The sequence below is a fragment of the Haemaphysalis longicornis genome, unplaced genomic scaffold (assembly GCF_048455015.1).
Source record: "Haemaphysalis longicornis isolate Haplotype H1 unplaced genomic scaffold, Haemaphysalis longicornis Haplotype H1 scaffold_6, whole genome shotgun sequence".
Lineage (NCBI taxonomy): Eukaryota > Metazoa > Arthropoda > Arachnida > Ixodida > Ixodidae > Haemaphysalis > Haemaphysalis longicornis.
The window spans coordinates 9482000-9504365 of NW_027526407.1; the positions used below are offsets into that span (position 1 = coordinate 9482000).

The 22366-nt window shown below is 44.4% G+C and overlaps 1 long non-coding RNA gene across 1 annotated transcript in view; it reads left to right on the forward strand.

The window, feature by feature from the left end:
* The window catches only part of LOC144141381 (uncharacterized), a 39549-nt gene that overhangs the window by 11138 nt on the left and 6045 nt on the right, over positions 1–22366 (forward strand). Inside the window, exon 4 of the long non-coding RNA XR_013316567.1 lies at positions 20633–20674. This is a non-coding gene — a long non-coding RNA (uncharacterized LOC144141381). The remainder of the gene's footprint in view (positions 1–20632; positions 20675–22366) is intronic.

Below are 22366 nucleotides of genomic sequence, written 5' to 3' on the forward strand. Positions count from 1 at the left end.
AGCGGCCTCCGACTTCCAATCCTACAGAAAGGCTCAAAAAGCCCAATCCCTGAGCAACAGCCCCGCAAGACAGAACATGAACACACACGCACACAACACACACACTCCAGTCATCCCTAAATGTAAATAATCGGAACAGGAAATATCATTCAATAGAACTGCAGAGGCCTGCTTAAAAATCTTGACGATATGTATAAGATGCTGCATGGCAATCAGTCAAGTATCATATGTGTCCAAGAAAATAACTTCAATTCCAAAAAAATGAATTTTTAAATAGGTGCATGGTATTCAGCAAAGGCAGGGTTGGCTGAACACACTCTTTGGGCGGTGTGGCCATTGTTGCGCGGAAATTGTTAGCATGCCACCCACTCTCTTTAAGCACTGTTCTTGAAGCTGTAGCAATTGGAACGATAATATTTAGTAAGTTGATAATGGTATGCTTCTTTACATCCCTTCTGATTTTGCAATTCTGAGCTCTGATTTGCAGGCACAGGTTGACCAGCTACCCGAATCATACATCCTCACAGGCGACGTAAATGCGGACGACTCTCTTTGAGGCCCCTCCCGAACAGATGCCCGAGGTCGCCCGATAGAGAAGTTTCTTGCATACTCTGGAGCATGCCTTTCCTACACAAAACAGCCTCCATACCATACCTTAGGACACAATACATACTAACATCTTGACTTAGCTATTGGTTCCGCAGTTATCTTTCCTTGTGCTGGGTGGGGCGTGGGCACTGACCCGTATGGTAGTGACCACTTCCCCACTTCACTAACATATATACGTAAAGGCCCAAGCAGTCCATCTTCCCAAAACAGGTTTAATGAATCAAAAGCAAACTGTAGTACATACACAGAATCATCTCAACTACACCACACATCCATAAAACTACTGCACATGGAGGAAGCAGCCCAAATCATCACGGCGCACATCCTCCGTGCCACCGAAAGGTCCATTCACGACGCCTCCAGTGCCCCGCGCAACCAGAGGCGGCGTGGTGGAATGAGGACTGTAGGTGAGCGCGGGAGTGCCAGAATAAGGCGTGGGGTAACCTCCGTCAGTGCCCCACATGTAATAACCTTGTATTATTAAAAAGGGCAATGGCATCTGGTAAGCGCGTGCGCCGTGAGGCAAAATAAGAGTTGGCGCACCGTCCTTGCATCCATTAGTTCATACACAGGCACACACAAGGTATGGACAATATACGCAAAATCAAAGGACAACATACATACAGCCTGCCCCTGGTCAGCAAAACAGGGAACCTGCTCGCATATCAGGCTAGCACACTTGGACAACACTTCCAAGACGTTATCAGTTCAGCACACTACACAAACACTTCCTGAAACACTAAACCGCTTGTTAAAAAGAGTCCCTTCGTGACAATTACAAGTCAAAATCGGTTACAATTCTGAATTTACACAGCACGAGTTGAAGGCTGCCCTGAGCACATGTAAACCCACAGCTCCTGTGCAGATACGATTACATACACCATGATACAACAGCTACGCCCAGACACACTTGAAACACTCCTACACCTATACAACAAAATATGACTTTCGGGACCCATTCCACGCTCTTGAGGGAGGCCATAGTAGTGGCGTTCCTGAAGGAATGGAAGGACCCTTCCTCTCCTGCAAATTATCGTCCCGTTTCCCTGACAATCTGCCTCTGTAAGCTCTTCGAGAAGGTGATAAACAGGAGACTCGTGTACTTTTTTTATTACAATGGTGTTCCCTAAGGCTGCCAGGCAGGCTTCAGGGAGGGGCGATCTACGAACGGTCAACTCTTTGCTTTATAGGCATATATAAATGATGGCTTCCTCCACAAGCAGTACTGTGTAACAGTATTCTTTGACCTTGAAAAGGCATATAATACTGCTTGGCAGTATGGTATCCTTAGCCATTTGTCGTCGTTTGGAATGTCGGCTAACATGATGAACCCTCTTGCTAGTTATTTGGCCGAAAGAACATTTCGTGTGAGAGTTGGCAGCGCACTCTCAAGGGTTCATGTGCAAGAAAACGGCGTTTCATAAGGCGGAGTTTTGAGTTGCACTCCCTTTATTGTAAAAATGAATTCACTCAGGAAGGCATTGCCACAATCAATTTCATGCTAAATCTATGTAGACGACATACAATTTTCCTTTAGGTCTTGTAACCTGTCTATCTGCGAGCGTCAAGTCCAGATTGGTGTTAATAAGCTAGCTGTTTAGCCAGATAGCAACGGTTTTGTATTTATTTAGGTAAATTGTACTTGTGTTTTGTTTTTAAAAGGCGTGGCATTTGGGCGGATCCAGACATCAAACTCAATGGTGTCTCAATTCCAGTAAGAAATGAAAACAAGTGTTTAAGTGAGTCCTTGAATAAAAGTTCAGATTCATTTTATATATAAAACGTCTTAGACATAAATGCTTTCGGGCTATGACTATACTCAAAGTTCTGTCCTACACTTCATATGCTTCTCACAAACTTCTTTTACGTGTTTTTACTAGCCTGATAGGTTCACAATTGGACAATGAAAGTGTTGCTTATGTGTCAGCAAGTAAAACGTCCCTCGAAATTCCGGATCCGGTGCTTCGTCGAGGGATTCGCCTAGCATGTGATGCCTTCCGCACTAGCCCGATCGAAAGCCTCTATGTGGAGTTTTATAAATGGAACCCACAATGTCAGCGACCATACACCGACCTCCTTTAAGCTTTTAAAATTTTATCTATGCCTCACCATCCCTTTAAATCAGTTTTTCATGAAACTTTCATTACTGAACTCCTGCTAAATCGACCATCGTTCTCTGCACCCTTCTCCCGCAAAGTTATGGAGGAAGCGTCAGAGCTTGCTGTATCCTTTTTAGATTCCATCCAAACTTCTGTAACAGATGTTTAGCACCATCGCACATGCGCCCTATATCATGCGATACATCTTTCACACATATAGATAAAAACCTAGCTACCAGATAGGCAATTCTGCAGCACTTCTTGTATTTGCAGCAGAAGTATCACATTCTGAATTTGATACGGACGCATCTAAAACTGCCAACTCTGTGTCCTGCGCTGCGCCTAGACCTGGCCTTAATGTCACTAAAACTCTGAATTATTATTCTACTATCTTTATGGCAGAGGTTTATGGTGTACTTGTTGTTAATCATACACTTGAAAGCGACATCTCATTACGCGCCATGTATATTGACACCCGGGCCCTTTATACCAATCATCTACATTGTCTTTTCTGTCATTTGGTGTATAATTTTATTTGAACGTTTTACACTAGCCATCTCCTCGTCAGCAACAACTTTTTCTTGGCGCTCTTTCCCCGTAGTCGCCCTTGCGTCAAAAAACAAACCATCGTCATCATCATCATCGAAGAAGGGCAAGACATGATCATCGCGAACCATGCGTTTTGTTTTGTTTCCACACATGAAGAAATTCGCAAACTTGTTGTCCGTGCCCCGAAGAGGAGCCTTGGTCACGCAAGAGTGAGCCAAGTAACCTGGAGCAGCAACAATACACCTCTCGTTATAGGACCGAGGAAAAAACATAAAATTTGCGTGCCCACTTCTTGAACAGAATATTTCCGAAAATTGTTTGGCTAGAGATTTCCAACTCAATTTGCAGATAGCGTCTTGCTTTCAGGAATGTCCCGGCAGGTCGTGGCAATTTACTTAAAATTTCACACAGCTGTGGCCAGTAACACTTGCGACACATTTGCCCCAGCTGCTTGCGTCTCTGTGCAAGTACGCGTCATCGTCCTCATCAAAATGTTGAAGAACACGGTGTCATGTAGCAAATTTTAGGCGCGTCCAACTCTGCGTGCTCTTTCCTTCTGGAATAAACTTGCACGCCATTTCTCCTCAACCTTATTAAGGGCTCCGCTATTGTTAAATATTTAAATGAAAAAAAAAAACTGTAAAAGCAGCTACGGTGTAAGCCTAATCGGAATTGAGGCACCCGGCTTCGGCACTGACATTGTGGCCTAAGAACTTCAGTTCTTCGGAACCAAACTGACTTTACCTCGGTTTTTTGGAGTGTCGGGCCAATCAGTTAGCATCTAGATTTGCGGGGAGGCACCCGAAGTGGCCTTGAAATATCTCAAAAAGTTCAACGACATGTAAAAAATTCTGCTATCACTCACATATTGTTGCAAGCAAAATATTTTGCGTCAATCTCTGGAAGGTGGCAGTGAGCGGAGATATTAGAAATGGGTGGCATTTCTGTTTATGAAGTACATCGGGCTCTGTTTTTTTCCGACGCCGCTCATTAAAGTCAATTTTGCAGTGTGCGCAGCCGAAGGTTTTCGAGCGGACGCGTGCAACATCTACAGCCGACCTAAGAGTCATGATACGTGGCACAGAACCCATGTCTGTTTTGCAACTGTGTTGAGGTTCCTGTGATAATCGCAGAAACAAAAACTACCTCCTTTCGTCTTCAGCAGGACCGCATGTGATGCTCAGGGTTTTTTTTTTTGTTTGCGTAATTTAGTCTGAAAACGTTTGTTTTACTTAGCTACAAATAGCATCCCAGTCCTTTGGTGCCAACACTTCCTAAGAGCGCAGGTGATCGAGTAGGTTCTTTCGTGCCTTATGATGCGATGTTTGGTGGCGTGTTCTGCCACAGTTTGAAGACTTAGTGAAAGGGTCCCCGAAAAAAACCTACTATGTTAAGAAGGTTGCACTCTTTACGGTTGTGGCGTTGTCACGTTAAGGTTAACGTCTGTTTCGTATTTGGTAAGATTTTTTAAAATTGTGAAAACTTCGCTCAACTTTGGTGCTTGGCATTTTGGCCAGCTTCAAGTAGGAAACTGTGTTATTGCACAATAGACGCTTGATCTCTGAGCAAAAAAAAAATGTTCAGAGTATTTCGGTCTGCCATTTACTCAGCTCAGCCAGTCCCCGGGTCACACAGACTAGCCGACTCAGTCGGAGTTAAATGTCGGGCTTGTCCATACCTCAAGAAAATCAGGGTTTCTACTCATTTTTTTTCAAAAACGTGAGTATAAATATGCAAGCATGTACTTAGTGGATGGTGAAACAGGCCGGATTTGGGCAGCAGCAAATATTTTTTTGCACATGTGTAGTTCTTGTGGGTGTTGGTTGCTCTTCGCGCCGCGAGGGAGCCATTGACACCGGAGTAATCCGCGCGAGTGTAGACAAGAGTGTTTCGTGGACGAGTGCCGACGTACGCAGGAAAGGCGGAGGTAATGATTCCTTCTTCGCAATACGTCATTTAGGTCAATTGCAGCAATGTTCGTCGTGGAATGGAAAATCCGTTTGGTGCCGATACCAAGTGGGCTCACCCACGGCGCTTACTGAATTCGGTTTCCTGAGGATGATTACTATTGGTTTCCCTTTTCTAGCGGGGCGATGACATGTTATCGTTCCAAAAAGGACTAATATGCGTATGTTTTATATTCCTGGTTTAATACTGGTGCTGCTTAGGGTAGGTACAAAAAGCTTATAAGGCACAGAGTACTTTTTTCTGTTACAAGTGGTAACTGTCCTAGGCAATATTCCCCTCTCTGCTTTTCGTCCACCAGTATTCTAATCTTCTTTTCGACCCCTCGACAGCCTTGAAGCTAACTTCCTCGGTGCTACCCTTAAATCCTAGGGCTTATGAAAGCAAAATATTTCTCTCATGAACATTTGGATAGCTACCCTCGCATTCTAACACTATGTGCCGCATAGTTTCTGTTCCTTTTAGGCATACCACATATACACCATCACTTAGTGAATACTTCCTCACACAGCTCTTAGTTCGCAAGTAACCTGCTCTAGCCTCAAAAAGAAAAGCACTGCCCTGGAATTTATCGTAGTAGTTTTTGTTTCTGATGCTCAATTTCTCAGCCCTTTACACCTCTAACTACGTTTTAGCTTTGATTTATTCTCTCCATTTATTCTTTTGAAGCTGCCTTGCCTTTTTTTGGCTACCTTGGTGTTTTGGATTCTCCACTGTTTTGTCCGTACTTAATCGTTAGCCTTCTAGTCTCCCTTAGCCACTGCGCGTCCACGCTTTACAAGTATAGGTACCTACAAACCTTACCTGCCCACCTTCGCTGATCCATCGCTCTCAGCCTCATCTAAAAACATATTTTACTCTGTGGTTGTGGAACTTCAAACAACGCGCATACCATATCTCCCTGTACTGCTTCGTTCGTTATTCTTCCATGCGCGCCGAAGACGAAACGTCCTATCGTTCTTTGGTTCAATTCAAGGCCTGATTTAAGGCAGAGTACAGCATTCGCAAACGTGATACCCGGAACCATTACTATTTTCCATATTCCTCTGACTACTTTATATTTGTTATACCCCCCAGAGCTGTATGCTTTATTATAGCTGCGTTTCGCTTTCCCTTACCCTTAAGTTGCTCCTCGTGAGTTCTTTAGTAGTTACCACCTTCGTTTATCCACACTCCCAAATATTTATATTCCTTCAGTCTGGGTAATTCGTCTTGCTGGATAGACACTGTTTAGCGGTAGCGTCATTGGTATCCTCAGGCTGGCTTGTGGTCTCCTTTCTCGTCTGTCCCGAAGTAAGAGAACGACCGTTGCAGAATTTAATCGGTATATTCGAGATGTAGACTGATGCGTCATCTGGTGAGTAAATGTATTTATGAATGAACAGATACTTCAGAGTTTCTTGTGGCCACTCGGTAGAGACCGCTCGCGGCTGATTCCGCGCAAATCAATAGGGTCCTATTTCGCAAAAGGGGCAGCAGCGAAATACAAGACGGGTTTTTCCGCAGTTATAGCTGATTGGCCTTTTGCCAGACGTGCCCCAATCATACATTTTTTTGTGTCACCTTGCTTCATAATGAGTCGCATTCCAGAACTCACGGAACGGCCGGTGGGGCGGCAGGCAGTAACATAGGCGCCACCAAGGCAGGAGGAGGCAGGAATCTGGCGTCTCATGTAACTGAATGTTGCATACCAGATGTCGTTTGTAGTATGTCGGAATAGGTTTGTACAACACCCTCTCATCAAGGTATTTTCACGGGCTCCACTTGTCGCCGAGGTTTATCACAGAGGACGATTAGATGGTGCCGTGTGTTGGCCCCGGTCACCACCGAATAGGAGCTGGAGTTCTTTGCATGCTAGGCACAAGTTGGTGTGCTGTGGGCAAGTAGCAGGGTATTGTACAAGTAACACATTCATCTGGCCGCAGAACTGCGTTTCACGTTGCTGCCGTGAGCGCATCATTGTTCCCACCGCTCGCATAAATTTGGGTGCGGTGGTCGGTTTGCTCCTGACAAGCCATTTTTAATGCTTCCAATTAACGCCCCGCTTGTGCTGGTGCACTTTTGTTCCTTTGCTCACGGTGGGTTGCCCACACTTAAAGGGACGGAACAGGTGTTCAGCAAATATAGGAACACTATCAAGTGACTGTATAGCCTCAACCTGGAGGGCACGTTTCGCCATTCCTTCTGGTTGTGGCTGTACGTTTCGCAACTGACGCCGAAACGACTCCAAGCTTGTGAGCGAGTGCTTGTGCGTCTTGGACGACGCCCGGGCTCACCGTTTCGGCGAGAGGAAAGCATTTATGACCTTGCGCTCATCAACCAATCCATCAAATGTGTCGACACGATTTAAACAGTCGAGCCAATGTTAGCCGTCTTCTCAGGTAGCGCCATGAAATTGCTGCTGCATGCGCGGTGCATGGAGAAACAGCGTTAAGAATGGGGCGCCGCAGTGATCAGTTAGGCTTGCCGAACGGGTAATTCCGACGCTTGTTGGTGTAGCAAGAAAGCCGAATTCAGCTTCTAGCCCCCGCGTGCACCGGGTTCTGTTGTAGACGCGTGTAGAGACCAGACAGTCAGAAGCAATCGGGAGAAATGTTTTTCTAATTGACTGAACGATTCTGCCGCCCACGTACAAAAATGTACGAGTAAATGGCAGTAAATGAACTTAGTGAGAAAAGGCATGCCAACAAAACACACAGCAAGGCACAGAATACAGCTGCTAAAAAAACTTGGCGAAGCTTGCACTAAGTTGCGCAAATCTTGAAGCTGTGGAAACCGTGGAGAACCCCCATTCCGACCCGGTGCGCGCTTTGGGGAGAGACTCGATGTCTTAAACCGGTTTGGCGAGCTGCTAGTTCAGTAGCGCGCTATATATGGAATTCCGCTCCGTTCGCTGTGTGCGCAAAAGTGGCGCGGAAGAGTCAGATCGAACCGCCGGTCTGGGTGACATTAACGGAACACGAGGGCCACGTCGGACTACTCATAAAGGTGGGAACTGTTGTCGCGCACCGTCAGTGCTTGCCTCCCATTAACGATGACCACCGGATGGCGTGATTCCTGAGCGCCATTCAGCTTTGTGTAAGCATGATTCTGTTATCGGTGACCCTGGCGTGGCTGCCGTGGATGCGGGGGCACAAAAGGTCGATATGCCGGGAGATAGTGTGGCGGCCAACGCAAAAGTACTGCCCAGGTCGCCCCCAAGACGCCCAGTATTACACAAGATGCCGAACGTACAGATCGTCTTTAGGTGAATTCAAGGTCGCTAGAGCGCCGAGAACAACGCCGAGCCTGCGGCGGCTATGGTGTGTGTGGACATGTCCGGAGAGGAGGTGGTTGGCCATCTTTACTGCGTCTGCTACATTGTCCGCAGGCGTGGTTCAGGCTACCTCTCTGGACGGTGTTTGCGGCACTGCAGACGCACCCTGCTACGCTTGTTCCAGAATATTTTCCGGACAAAATGCGTCAAGCATGTTGGTTGCACGCAGACGTTTTTCGTGCCCGAGAGGGCTGTGACGGCAAGTGTGTAAAACTTGTACGTGTACCATATGGTACGTCTGAGAGATGCACGCTCTATGTTGTGCAAGCCGCAGCGATCGTGTCTCGCTGACAAGACAGGAGTTAGATACGAGTTCGAGGAGGAGTTGGTGCTGATCCGACGCAGGACAAAGAGCGAGAAGTTATGTATTCTTTGGTGCGGCAGAGAGCGGGAGCAATGGCATCGCCGTCTCCATTCTTCCGGAGTGCTTACGTCTCCATGCCATACAGACTCCGCTCAAAATTGCTTTGAAACAGTAAATCCTTTGCTCGGCTCTGAAGGGGGCTCGTTGATCGCAAGAAAGCGCCAGTTTTTCAAAGAGGAGAATTCTCAGGCGATTTCACAGGTGACGTTAGTTCATAAGCCAGTTATATTGTGGTTGGCTTTGGTTCTGCGGCAGCTTTTACTGCTGCGAGCGAGTTCCAGGAGCAGCCAACTTTTTTGCTGAGACGGTTTTGCTAACAAATAGAGCAGGAAAATATAACTCGGGTGGGTATTTTCAAGACGACATCCCAGAACAGTCAGGTGAGCTACCTTAAGGCGGGGGTGGCTGCTGGAGCACAGTTGTCGCGCTCTTGATTTTGCGATGCAGAAGTGGCGTAGAGGTAGAGCAGCGATGGCTTAGAGGTAGAACACCCATCTCGCGTGCAGAAGGACCATGGCTCGAATCCCGGTGCCGGACAATTCCCACCGGATTGAAAAAAAAAATCCGCGTATTGATGGAATTGCGCAAAGGGGCTTGGGGTGCGGCCTGACCCCGGCGACCATTGCCGGTAATGCACTCCCTCAGCAGAGCAGGATTGGCCACCCTGGTGCAGTAACGGCCGCAACCTCCCATGAATACGCCAATTAGCCCTCGGCCCTCAGTCCCCAGCGGCTGCGAAGCAACTGAACACGGCGGTGGTCAGACCTGTGACGCAGCAGAGGGTGCTAAGAATCCCTGGATCCGGACAGGCCGCCAATGGAATCTGAACCTGGCAACGTTTAACGCGCGAACCTTTTCTAGCGAAGCAAGTCTCGAGGTGTTGTTCGAGGAATTAGAGGGCAATAAAGGGGATGTAATAGGGCTTAGCCAGGTTAGGAGGGCAGGCGAAGCCTTTACGGTGCTGAGAAATGGACACGTCCTATATCACCGGGGTCTAGAGGGCAGAAGAGAGCTGGGAGTGGGATTTCTAGTCAATAAAAGCATAGCTGGCAACATAGAAGAATACTATAGCATTAACGAAAGGGCAGCAGGTCTTGTAATTAGGCTCAATAAGAGGACAAGCTCATGGTGGTGCCGGGCTACGCGCCCGCATCCAGCCACGACGACCAAATAGTGGAACGCTTCTATGAAGATGTGGAATCGGCAATGACTAAAGTAAAAACACAGTATAGCGTAGTTATGGGGGACTTCAATGCTAAAGTAGGCAAGAATCAGGCTGGAGACAAGGCAGTTGGGAACTATGGTCTGGGCTGTAAAAATAGCAGGGGGGACCTACTAGTTGCATCTGCAGAATGGAATAACCTACGCATAATGAATACCTTCTTCTGTAAACGGGAGAGTCGGAAGTGGACCTGGAGAAGCCCGAATGGGGAGCACAAAAATGAAATAGACTTCATATTATGCGATAACCCCGGCGTCGTGCAGGATGTGGAAGTGCTCGGAAGGGTAAGGTGTAGTGACCACCGCATGGTAAGATTTCGAATTAGGTTAGATTTGAGGAGGAACCGCAACAAGTTAGTACGAAAGAAGCCGATAAATAAGCTAACAGTAAGACGTAAAGTAGAAGAAATCAGGATCGTGATGCAGAACCGATATTCCTCCCTTAATGAGGAAGCCGAGCTTACGACACCGGAAGCCAGCGACCACCTTACAGACATTATCACGCACTGTGCAGTAGAAGTAGGGGGCACTATGGCTAGACAGGATACTGGTAAACTTTCACAGGAGACGAAAGATCTAATCAGGAAACGGCGAACCATGAGAATCTCTACCGCAGCTGACAGAATAGAACTAGCCTAGCTCTCGAAGTTAATCAATAAGCGTAAGACAGCTGACATACGGAAGTATAATATGGAGAGGATCGAATACGCTGTAAAAAACGGAGGTAGCCTGAAAGCAGTGAAGAGACGTCTTGGCGTGGCGAAAAATCAGATGTATGCACTCAAGGATAAGCAAGGCAATGTCATCACAAATAGGGGTAAAATAGTCACAGTGGCCGAGGAGTTTTATAGGGACCTGTACAGTAGCCGGGACATACAGGATAATGCCGAACGAGACAGTAGTTCAGAGGAGATAGACAGACAGACAGACAAATGTTTTTATTTGGATGGCTCGAGGCCGCAGGCTTAAGGGAGGGGGTTAATAATGTCCGGCCATGGCTGCCTCGCAAACGAAGTGCCACAACGCAGCCAACGGAGCTTGGTGTCGATCACGTGGCCTGATCCAGTCCTCATAGGAGAGGAACCAGGCGGGACGATATTTGGCGCGAAGCCGATAGACATCCCATCGAAGACATCCCATCGAAGACATCCCATCGATAGACACCGAAGGAGATAGACATCCCACCAGTAACGACAGAAGAAGTAAGGAAGGCTTTGAAAGAAATGAAAGGGGGCAAAGCACCTGGTGAGGATAAGATAACAGCAGACCTCTTGAAGGATGGCGGAGAAATTGTACTTGAAAAACTGGCCAACCTGTATACGCAAATACGCAATGCCGAATGACCGCAATGGTACCGGAATCTTGGAAGAACGCGAACATCATCCTAATCCATAAGAAAGGCGACATGAAGGACTTGAAAAATTATAGGCCGATCAGCTTACTGTCAGTCTACAAGGTATTTACCAAGGTAATCGCTAATCGAATCTCTGCAACCTTAGATTTCAGTCAACCTAAAGAACAAGCAGGGTTCCGTAAAGGTTATTCAACAATGGACCATATTCACATGATCAATCAGGTGATAGAAAAGTGCGCTGAGTATACTGAACCCCTATATATAGCCTTCATAGATTATGAAAAAGCATTTGACTCGGTCGAAACCCTAGCAGTCATTCAGGCATTATTGAACCAGGGGGTAGATGAGCATTATGTAAGAATACTAGACGACATCTACAATGGGTCTACAGCTACCATCATCCTCCTTAGGGAGAGCAGTAAAATACCTATAAGGAAGGGTGTCAGACAAGGAGACACAATCTCTCCAATGTTATTCACAGCATGCTTACAAGAAGTATTCAGAACGTTGGATTGGGAACAGGTGGGAGTAAGGGTTAATGGTGAATACCTCAGTAACCTCATATTTGCCGATGACGTTGCCTTGCTAAGTAACTCGGGGGACGTATTGCAAAGCATGCTTTCCGCACTGGGCGAAAAGAGTAGAACCGTGGGCCTGAAAATTAATATGCAGAAAACTAAAGTAATGATGAATAACCTCGGGACAGCACAGCAGTTTGAGATAGGTGGTGAGGCAGTGGAAGTGGTAAGCGAATATATCTACTTAGGCCAAGTTGTGACCCCAGATCCAAACAATGATGCAGAGATAATTAGAAGGATCAGAATGGGGTGGGGTGCATATGGCAGACATTCTCAGATAATGAATAGCAGCCTACCATTGTCGCTGAAGAAGAAAGTGTATGAAATCTGCATCTTACCGGTACTCACCTACGGGGCAGAAACTTAGAGGCCCACTAAGAGGGTTCAACTTAAACTGCGAACGACTCAGTGGGCAATGGAGCGGAAAATGATAGGTGTAACATTAAGGGACAAGAAGAGAGCGGAGTGGGTCATGGAGCCAACTGGTGTTAAAGACATATTAGTAGAAATTAAGAAGAAGAAATGGACGTGGGCAGGGCATGTAATGCGAAGGCAAGATAACCACTGGTCATTAAGGGCAACCGAGTGGATCCCTAGAGAAGGCAAGCGTTGCAGGGGGCGGCAGAAAGTTAGATGGGCAGATGAGATCAAGAAGTTTGCGGGGATAAATTGGTCACAGGTGGCACAGGACCCAGATAATTGGAGAATCATAGGAGAGGCCTTTGCCCCGCAGTGGGCATAGATAGGGTAGTGATGATGATGATGATGATGATGATGATGATGATTTTGCGAGCAAGTGAACGTTCAAGGGGGAGAACCTTAGGGCATGAAGCTTTGTTAGGCGATTTGCCGATACTATCGAAAAGGTTCCCTGCCAGTTACAGGAGATTGTGGACAGCAGCTCCTGCCCAAATCAAGCATTGGGGTAGTTCACATCAGATGGTAAAAGCAATCGAAACGCCCTTCAAAAGAATAGCAGCGGGAACCATGATAGTCACCACCGCAAAGGACAGTGAGGATGGCCTGCTGAACTACCGGCTGTTCCGCCCGGGGCCCGTGGAGCTACCGCCAGGTGCCTCGCAGCTTCAACTCCATTATTTTCGTGTGGCTCCGTATGCCGAAGTCATGCAGTCATGGAGTGCTGCCTTCTAAGGAAGTAACCATCATCCCGGATACCTAGGGGGGTACTGTAGAAAGGTTCAACCATGCTTGGAAGCCTCTTGTGGATATAAGCAGCCCTCCATCACCACATACCGAACTGGTCTCCCTGCTCCAGCATTTGACTGCCACCCCCCATGACTAACCAACTAAACTCACGGCCCTCTGTACCCAGCAGCTGTAGAGCACCTGTAAACGGAGGTGGTCATAACAGCGATACAGCAGAGGATGCTAAGAATCCCTGGGTGCGGACCAGCCGCCATTGCAACTTGACCGTGGTAACGTTTAACGCACGCACTCTGTCTAGCGAGGGAAGCTTAGCTGTACTACTAGAGGAGTTCTAGGACATTAGGTGGGATATCCTAGGGTTAAGCGAAGTTAGAAGGACTGGACAAGGCCTAATAGAGCTCACTGGCGGGCACATTTTGTGCTACAGAGGACCCCAAGAGGAGAAAGAACAAGGGGTGGGTTTTTTAATGCAGAGAGAAATAGCAGGAAACCTGGAAGAAATTTTCAGCATTAGCGAGACGGTCTCGGTTATCGTGATCAATCTAAGCAACTGATACAGGCTAAGGGTAGTGCAGGCGTACACGAAAAGCACGAGCTATGATGATGAAGCCGTAGATAGCTTCTACGAGGATGCCGAATCAGCAGTGAACAAGGCAACAACGCAGTTCACGATCGTGGTAGAAGACCTTAACGGGAAGGTGGGGAGGAAGCAAACGGCAGAAAGGTCAGTGGGAATACTCGGCATGTATAATTGCAACAGCCGAGGAGATACACTAATAGGATCTGCAGAGAGGAATAAACTCAGGGTAATGAACCCATTCTTCTACAAACCAGGAAATAGGAAATTGACTAGAAAAAGTCCCCATAGTACAATAAAAAACTAACTAAAAAACGAAGGAAATAATTGCCAAACGTAAGAAAATGAAAATGTCAAGTAGGGCCAATGAAATTGAACTAGCCGAGCTGTGGTAACTGAATAAAAGATGAAAAACACTTGACATTCGTAAGTAAAATATGGCAGTCATCGAGGATACGCGGCAAATTGTGGGGAGAGAAAATAAAGCGAAGACAAATCTAGCAGTTAGCAGAAGACAAATCTAGCAGAAAATAAAGCGAAGACAAATCTAGAAGACAAATCTAGCAAAGACAGAATGTGCGCAATTAGTGATTGCGCAATGAGAAAAGGGCGCAATTAGAGAGAACGGGGCACATTACGCACAACTTTTACGAGATAATAAAAGTAACAGTACTATTCCAACCATACTCTATAACAGCGACTGCTCAACATGGTAAAATAGTCAGTGTAGAAGCTCAATTGGCGAGGTACCACAATAACAAAAGCGGAATTTAAAAGAATTTGAAAGCTATGATTTCACAAACTGTGGAAGGTTAAAACGGGATAAGCGTGTATCTTTTGAAGCAGGGAACATATATTGTACACCAAAAGCTCGCTGCACTATTTGTGGAATACTTGAAGGCTAAAAAAGTGCCCTAGGCTGGAAAAACACAAGCAATATTCGGAGTCATAACAATGGAGACCCCGAGGACCTCAAGAATTACTGACCCACCAGCCTACTCTGAGTTCTCAGTTTTTTGCAAGTTTTTTACCAAAGTAATATTTATCCACTTACGAGACAGCCTAGATTCCTAAACCTAGATAGCAGGCGGAGTCTAGGTAACGGTAGTCAACCATTGATCACATTCATGCTGTCAACCAAGGGATAAAAAATCCTCCCAGTACAATGAACACAATTACTTGGCATTGGTAGGGTAGGAGAACGCGTTTGTTTCTGTACTCACCGCAGCCGTTTTAGACGCAATAAAAACAGAAAATAGATTAAACTGACATATACTTCATGAAAGCCTATAAGGAATGCACCGGCAGGATAACGCTCCACAACTAAGGGAATAGATTTCGAAACAGAAAAGGCGTAAGACAGGGAGATATCATCTTTTCAATACTATTTACAGTGTGTCTGGAGGGGGTATTTACAAATCTTGAATGGCAAAAGATGAGATAAGGATGAACAGAGAATACTGGAGCCATTTGTGGTTTGCCAACAAAAAGTATTACCGAGTAAACTGCAGAAGACCTGCAAACAATGCTTGAAGATTCACAATAAGAAAGCAGGGCCATGTAGCTAAAAATAAATGTAATAATTCTAAAATATGAGGAATAAGCAAACCAAGAACGTCCTCTTTACTTTAAGAACGAAACTGTAGATGTAAAAGTACAACTATCTCGGATAGATGGTTAGGCCTGACCCCAACCAGGAGAGAATAACTCAGCGCAGAATCGGTATACGTTGAGATGCACTCATCACGCTCTGCCAAATAAGAAAAAGTTAGCTACCTCCTTCAATAGAAAAACGTCTACTACCAGTGATTACTGGCGGTAATGACGTGCGGAGCTGAAACTTGGTACCTTACTAAACAATTAGAAATTAAGACTAGGTTGGCTGAGTTGAACATGGAACGAATCATAATAGGTTTAACACTCAGGAAAAGAAACATACTATCGGGATCAGAGAATAAACTATAGTTAACAATATCCTAGTTCAAAAAACTAAAACAAAATAGACTTGGGCTGGCCATGTAGTGAGACGAACCTCATCCGGTGGACAATTACGGTAACAGAATGAAAACCAAGAGATCGGTATAGTAGAAGTTTAGGGCCAATGATTCAAGGAAAGGATGAAATACGGTTTTTCGGGGGTTAACTGTGGACTCTAGCAGCGCAGAGCAGAAGTGGTTGGGTGTCAATGGGAGAGGTTTTCTTCCTGCAGTGTGACCAGAGTCGGCTGATGATGATGATGGCGTGAAAACAAAGGAAGCCAACAGAGGCATACGCTACCCGAGAACTGAATAATCATCGGAAATTGCGACCACAACTTTGTGTGCAATTTCTAGGAAGGTTATCTCAAATTTCAACAGATGCATTCAGGTACCTAACACCCAAGGATGTCAGGGTCGTACATTATTGTCCTATAAATATTTCACACAGCAAACATTGTCAAAAACTGAATACTTTTCATTGATAAACAAGATGATTGTGAAAATACTCCTTCGTTTTCTTACAAGTGTCACCGGAATACGCTGACAGCGCACCAGAAAACCATCCGAGAGACAGAAACCCTTCAAAAGCATAAAACAGCATTACTAATTAAATTTTATTGATATATTCAGGATACTGCTCAGTCATTTCACGTGGGAATAAACGCCTAATATAGTGCTCGATTGCCGGTGGTCGATTGTAGTGGTTTACGTAAATTGTTTCAGCAAGTCTTGTTGACATATCGTGCATAATGTTTTAATACGAATTTGTGTGAGGACGTTCGTTTAAGGTTGAAATAAACAGCACGCATCCTGCAATAGGCACACAGAAATTCGTAAATTGTACAAAGGTGGAATATTGTGCCACGAGCCATTGTAGGCAAAGGAAAAAAAAGTTCACTTGTGAAGTTTCCCTTACAAATGTAAAAACTAAGCTAACCAGTAAATGTTTGGACGTATTTGAAATATTATTCTTTTCAACAGGGAAGTTGCCAGTGGTTGTGTTTCCTTGCCAGAAGAACGTCCGAAATTTCAAGAATGGTGCATTTGCTCTCTGTCTCTTTTTATGGCGACTTTTCAAACTCACGCTCTTCATACTCCGTATGCGTATATTTATGTAAAATTATTAAAATTGTGTAGGGAGAAGCAAACGAAATGATGTTTTTGCACAGGCTACCATTTTATGTTTTTTTGCTGGCAGCCTACAACAATCCCGAAAACTATTTCAGACACAGCCACGGCCAACAAGTTTCCATATCGCTAAAAGTAGACATAGTTTGATGTAATTATGACTAAGCACATTGAGAAAACAATAGCGCCTCCAGATATAAGCTCGTCCTACCCTTCTTTGGAAGAAGAACAACGCGAGTACAATAAAAATTACGAAGCTTTTTAATGTTCATTGCAACATTTCATTATTGTGCTGGTAATTTATCCTCTAAAAAGTAAAAAAACAATATAGGGGATATTTTACTACAGTTAAAAAAAATTTCGTGGCAATTTAAAAATATAGAGCAAAGCTAGTGTACAATATGCTGTTCTCGTCAGAGACAGACAATACCGAATGCAAGCGAATATATGCTGCATTTTTTTCTAATAATGTACTCACGCGAACTCTGCTATTGTTCTAAGTACATTCGCAACATTAGCTTGTTCCGAATGCAGCAAATTAGCTAAAAAATGATGCTTTGGCAACAATGACACAAGCAAAACTTCACATTAAAATCACAACATATTTCATACTTCGTGTTCGTGTACCTTTTTTTGGTACTTGGTGAACATTTTCTCGCTTGAGAAAACGCACTTTCATCAAGGTTTCGTACATCATGGTACCCACATACGCTAAAGAATTATACAAATAGGTGTTCCTAATTGCTAAAATGATGAAAAAAGCAATCAATGTCGTTTGTGCGAATGAGATTTTAAGAAATGACATTAGGTCACAAGCATTCGGTATTCGAGGCTTTTATAAACGGTGTGACACACAGGTTTCAGTAAGAGAACAACACGAGTGAACGATCACAATTCAGCAGGCGTGTTATTAAAAAGCAAGGTGTTGGCGATGCGTCGTGTCCTGCAATATTGGTTTTAATAGCACGTCTGCTGAATAGTGATCGTTCACTCATGTTGTTCGCCTTTTACGGAAACCTGTTTGTCATACCGTTTATAAAAGCCGTGCATACCGAGTGCTTGTGACATGATGTCATGGTTAGATCCTTATAATGTATATCCTCTGTGGTGGGAGGCCGAACGCGTATTTTGCAAAAGTTTTAAAAAGGTTTCGCGCGGTGAATTTAAGAAAAGCTCGACGTATAATAATTAAAAGCGAGTGTTATCAGATACAACAATCATTCGGTACAGATGACGCAACGTAGTTTTTGGAATAATTTTATCCAACGATTTCAATAAACATCACTGAACAATGATAATCCGGCCCGCACCTTACCACATGTGAGGCACAGGGGTCTTCGGGTACCGGTTTATCACACGGCATTTGCAAAAAAAATTGCTTTTGACAAACAAAAAGTTTAGGTAGACGGAACACGAATATGCAACTGTTAAAGCACTACAAAAAACTGTCTGTGTTTTGCAAATACCTCGGTCCGTATTCAGAAAAAGGCACTACTAAGAATCGAAAAAGGAACATTCGTTTCCGCAATAATGCAAACTAGGAAATTAGAAATTTTTAAGTTGTGTGTTTTTTCTTCGAGAAAGCGCCAACAATTTTACTCCTCTACTTGCGTTTACACTTATAATAAAAGGGTTTAAAATATTCGCTATTAGATGTGAAGCATCTCTTGCTCGGGGGGATGTCCCGCGTCCGTGCCCTGTCCGCAGTGCCTCTGATGATGATTGTGGCAGGATGCCCCTAGGTATTGGCCAACCGACACTATCCGACACGAGATCCGACTATCCGACACGAGAGAGTTTCGCGTTCAACTACCATCGTCGTCTTCCCGTAAGAGAACCGCGGAAGAAGAAGAATACAAAGCTGCGAAGAGGAGGGCGTGTACATTGCTCTCAGCCGGTGCACCAACGTCAACAACCTTTACGTCACCAACGCTGACGGAGACCACCGATTCTACCACAAAGACAACATCGACAAGAACATGATGGACGAGTTTGGGCGCTTTGAGAACCACCACCTACTCATCGTATTACAACAGTACTTGCCTGCCTGTGCCACCGGTGTGGACCCGGACGCGGAATTCCCTCTGGCGCTACTAAACCCCAGATCACTCAACATAAAGGCAAAACAATGGAACCACGCGAAACCCCAATGATGCTTCGCATCCTTATCGGGGTTTTCACCGGAAGATGGTTTAATTTTCGTTTTCTTTTTTCTGATCATTCGTCCAGAGCGTATTTGTTTCTCCCCATTCTGTCTTATGTCTAGTGTTCTTATAAAACAGGGTCGATTTCAAATTTGATTCGTTAAATTTCAATCTTGACCATGTTTTTGCATTGCTCTACATCAGGTAGAGTCTAACTGGTTTGATATGTGATCAGTTTTTAGTTGCTTTCAATCCGCTTTCGAGGTGATCCGCGTTTATGTAAATACTGCACAAACTGCTTGTTTCCGAGGTAACCTCTTTCACCTTTTCTTATTCATTCAAGAAATACCAGCAAGGTAATGCAGAACTGAATATATCAAAGAATTGCAGCAAATGTTTTTATAAGTTTAGATACAACACCCGGTATAAATTAGCTTTTTGAGAGTCTCTCTTGATCTGCGGTGTTGATTTTACAGTTACCTTCAATCACCCCCAAAAACTATTCACCCCCATATTCTGTGAAACCTTCAAAACAATCAAAACTGCTTCACCAGAATAAACTGAGAACTGTTCAATCAAAAACCAGGTGTACAGTCCGTGTCGAAAGCACCAGCAATTTCGCTGATTCAGCCTGATTATTTTGTAAATTGTTTGTAACATATGCATTTAAATTATGCAGATTTCTTAGATAATGCTTGTGCCATGGATGAAACCAACCCACCGGTTTGTGCTAAGAAAAAGAGGCTGTTTATCTCAAGTGCTCTCGTGATTGGAAGCGCCGAATCAAATCGTTTATTTTCGCGCAAACAAGAACAATATAGCAAAATGACCACAGAGCGACGCTTTTCTTCTGTAATAGAAGTCTGGCATTACCACAGAAATTCCCAGTAGGATTCCTGCGACATGCTAAATACGCACAAAAAGGAGATCTGGAGCCGCCTGAGCGCCGTAATCCAATCTGAACAATAATTACAGAAGCACGATTTGCGCATCAGAAGGGAAAAGGTTTGGGCGTGTTGGTCCATAGCCGCACAGAAAACGAGCCCACAAAATAGCGCTTGTCCTATCCGCGCCTCGTCCTTGGTTTTTAATGCTCTCGTATTCTGTTTCGCGGTTTGCGGTAATATACTAATGACAATTTTAGTCGACTTCTGGATAGATGAACTCATTGCAGCTGAAAAGGTCTTGCAAATATACCGCGCAGTTGAGAGCCCTTGGTAGACTAAGAAAAATAAGCGGAGATTTTACTCACAGACCTTGTTCTAGTATCTGTTCGCGAAGTGCCCCAATTACAAAAATTGAAGTTTTAAAATATAAATTCGATCAACCAATAAGGATGTTGTTCATCCTGAGATGCACATTTCTTGGAAAACTGCACTTGAAATCCCCCAAGGCAAACAAATGTCACACATTAGCTACAAAACAAAGGCAAATCTTCGACAAAAAAGTCGAAATTTTTTTGTTGCAATATGCTGTATTTTGACGTACAATAGCATAGCCCCAAAGGCAGCGAAGTGCTTGACCAGCATGATGTTTTGCTTCTCTTAAAGGTTCAAACGAATTCTCAATTTTTTTTCTTCAGAGACTATTACGGTTGAAGAACACAATTGGACAATAGCCAAAAGTAAGTATTGCTGTTCAAGACAGTTTCTTCCGAATTTTTGTTCAGCTGGTTTTGAGACGCACGCCGCCCATTTTCTTCAATCTATGTATCAAGACTTTTTTCAGACAAAAGTTAATATAAACCTTACGGGTGATCGGGGGATTGATTTCTTAACCTTGAAAATAAATAAGTTACGAAGAAAAGGCAATCTTCTCACAATATCCAGGATCCACACTACTTTGTGTATTCACGCAACTAATGGGCGATGATATTAGTGATTTCGCATAATGCAGTTACCCTGTTTTAAATTTGAAATCATTATGCCTGAAACAATGCTAAATACTGTACAATTCAATTTTTTATCAAAGTGTAACTTTTATAGGTGCCGAAAACATATTTTTGAAGTTGTTGTTGCAATGTTGTTGCAATGACGTACGAGATACTTTCCCGCTCAAACCTCATGTGTCGTAAAAACAAGAGAAAGCCACCACCAAAAGGAATGGTGGCGGGATATATTACCTACTGGTCCCTATTTTGTTTAAATAAAAATCCCCGCTAAGCAGTCGCACCTCATGCTAACCAACAATCACTAGAGGTAGGCCCCGTACTGGCACGTTCAAATGCCGGCGTTTAATACCACATATGTAGAATTCTTACAGCAGCCTCGTTTCGCTGGACCTGCGCAGAACCTTAACTTCTTTTAACAGTGGTTCACACTCATCTCTCTTGAAGGCCAGACAGTGATTGGGCAAGTGGGCATTAGTTTGTTCTTGATAGAGAGGTCATGGTCACGCATACGGTCATTGATACAGCGTCCGGTCTGCCCGGACTGGACTACGAGAGGTTAAGTTTCTTGACATGTGTCTGTGGTATTTTGATAGAGCTGCCTGTAAAGATCGTAGTGATTGAAGGAATAGGCATGTGTGACCATATAGTAGTGTACTTATATGTGTGTGATCAGTTGAATACTATTTAGTTGAGAGTTTGCGCTCGACCCGTCCATCTTGTGTGTGGTGTCTTTTTCACGGAAGGCCCTTGTTCATTGACCAAGGTGCACCAACTCACCCAACAACAAGTTCTTCTACACTCAGTAAAGGACCAGTTCAAATTTCTAGACATACGCAGACATAATACCCTTGATGATCACATTGACAACATGGTTTTTCGAAGACTTTGTTGTCGACAATGCCTGCACAGCACTGAGGGAATCTGTATAGATAATGTATTGTGGGATGTGGCTTTGAAGCATATAAATAACAACAAGAAGTACATCATTAGCCTCTCGTAACGATACTAGTATTGCTATCCACAGTTTTAGTGACATTAAGGCCGGGTTCATGCGCTGCGCAGGACACCGAGGTGGCAGTTTTAGAGGCATCCGTATAAAATTCAGAACACTGATTCTTCTGCTGCAAATACAAGAAGTGCTGCAGAATTGCACATCCGGGAGGTCGGTTTTTATCTCTATGTGAGAAATTTGTGTCCCATGATACAGGGCGAAGATGCCATGGTACTATAAAATCTGTTAGAGAAGTTTGGATGATATCTAAAAAGGAGTCAGCAAGCTCTGACGCTTCCTCTCTGTGTAAAGGGAAGGCGCCGAGAACGATTGTCGATTTACAGGAGTTCAGTCATGGAGGTATCATAAAAACCTGATTCAAAGGAATAGTGAGGTATAGATAAAATTTTAAACGCATAAAGGAGACCTGTGTA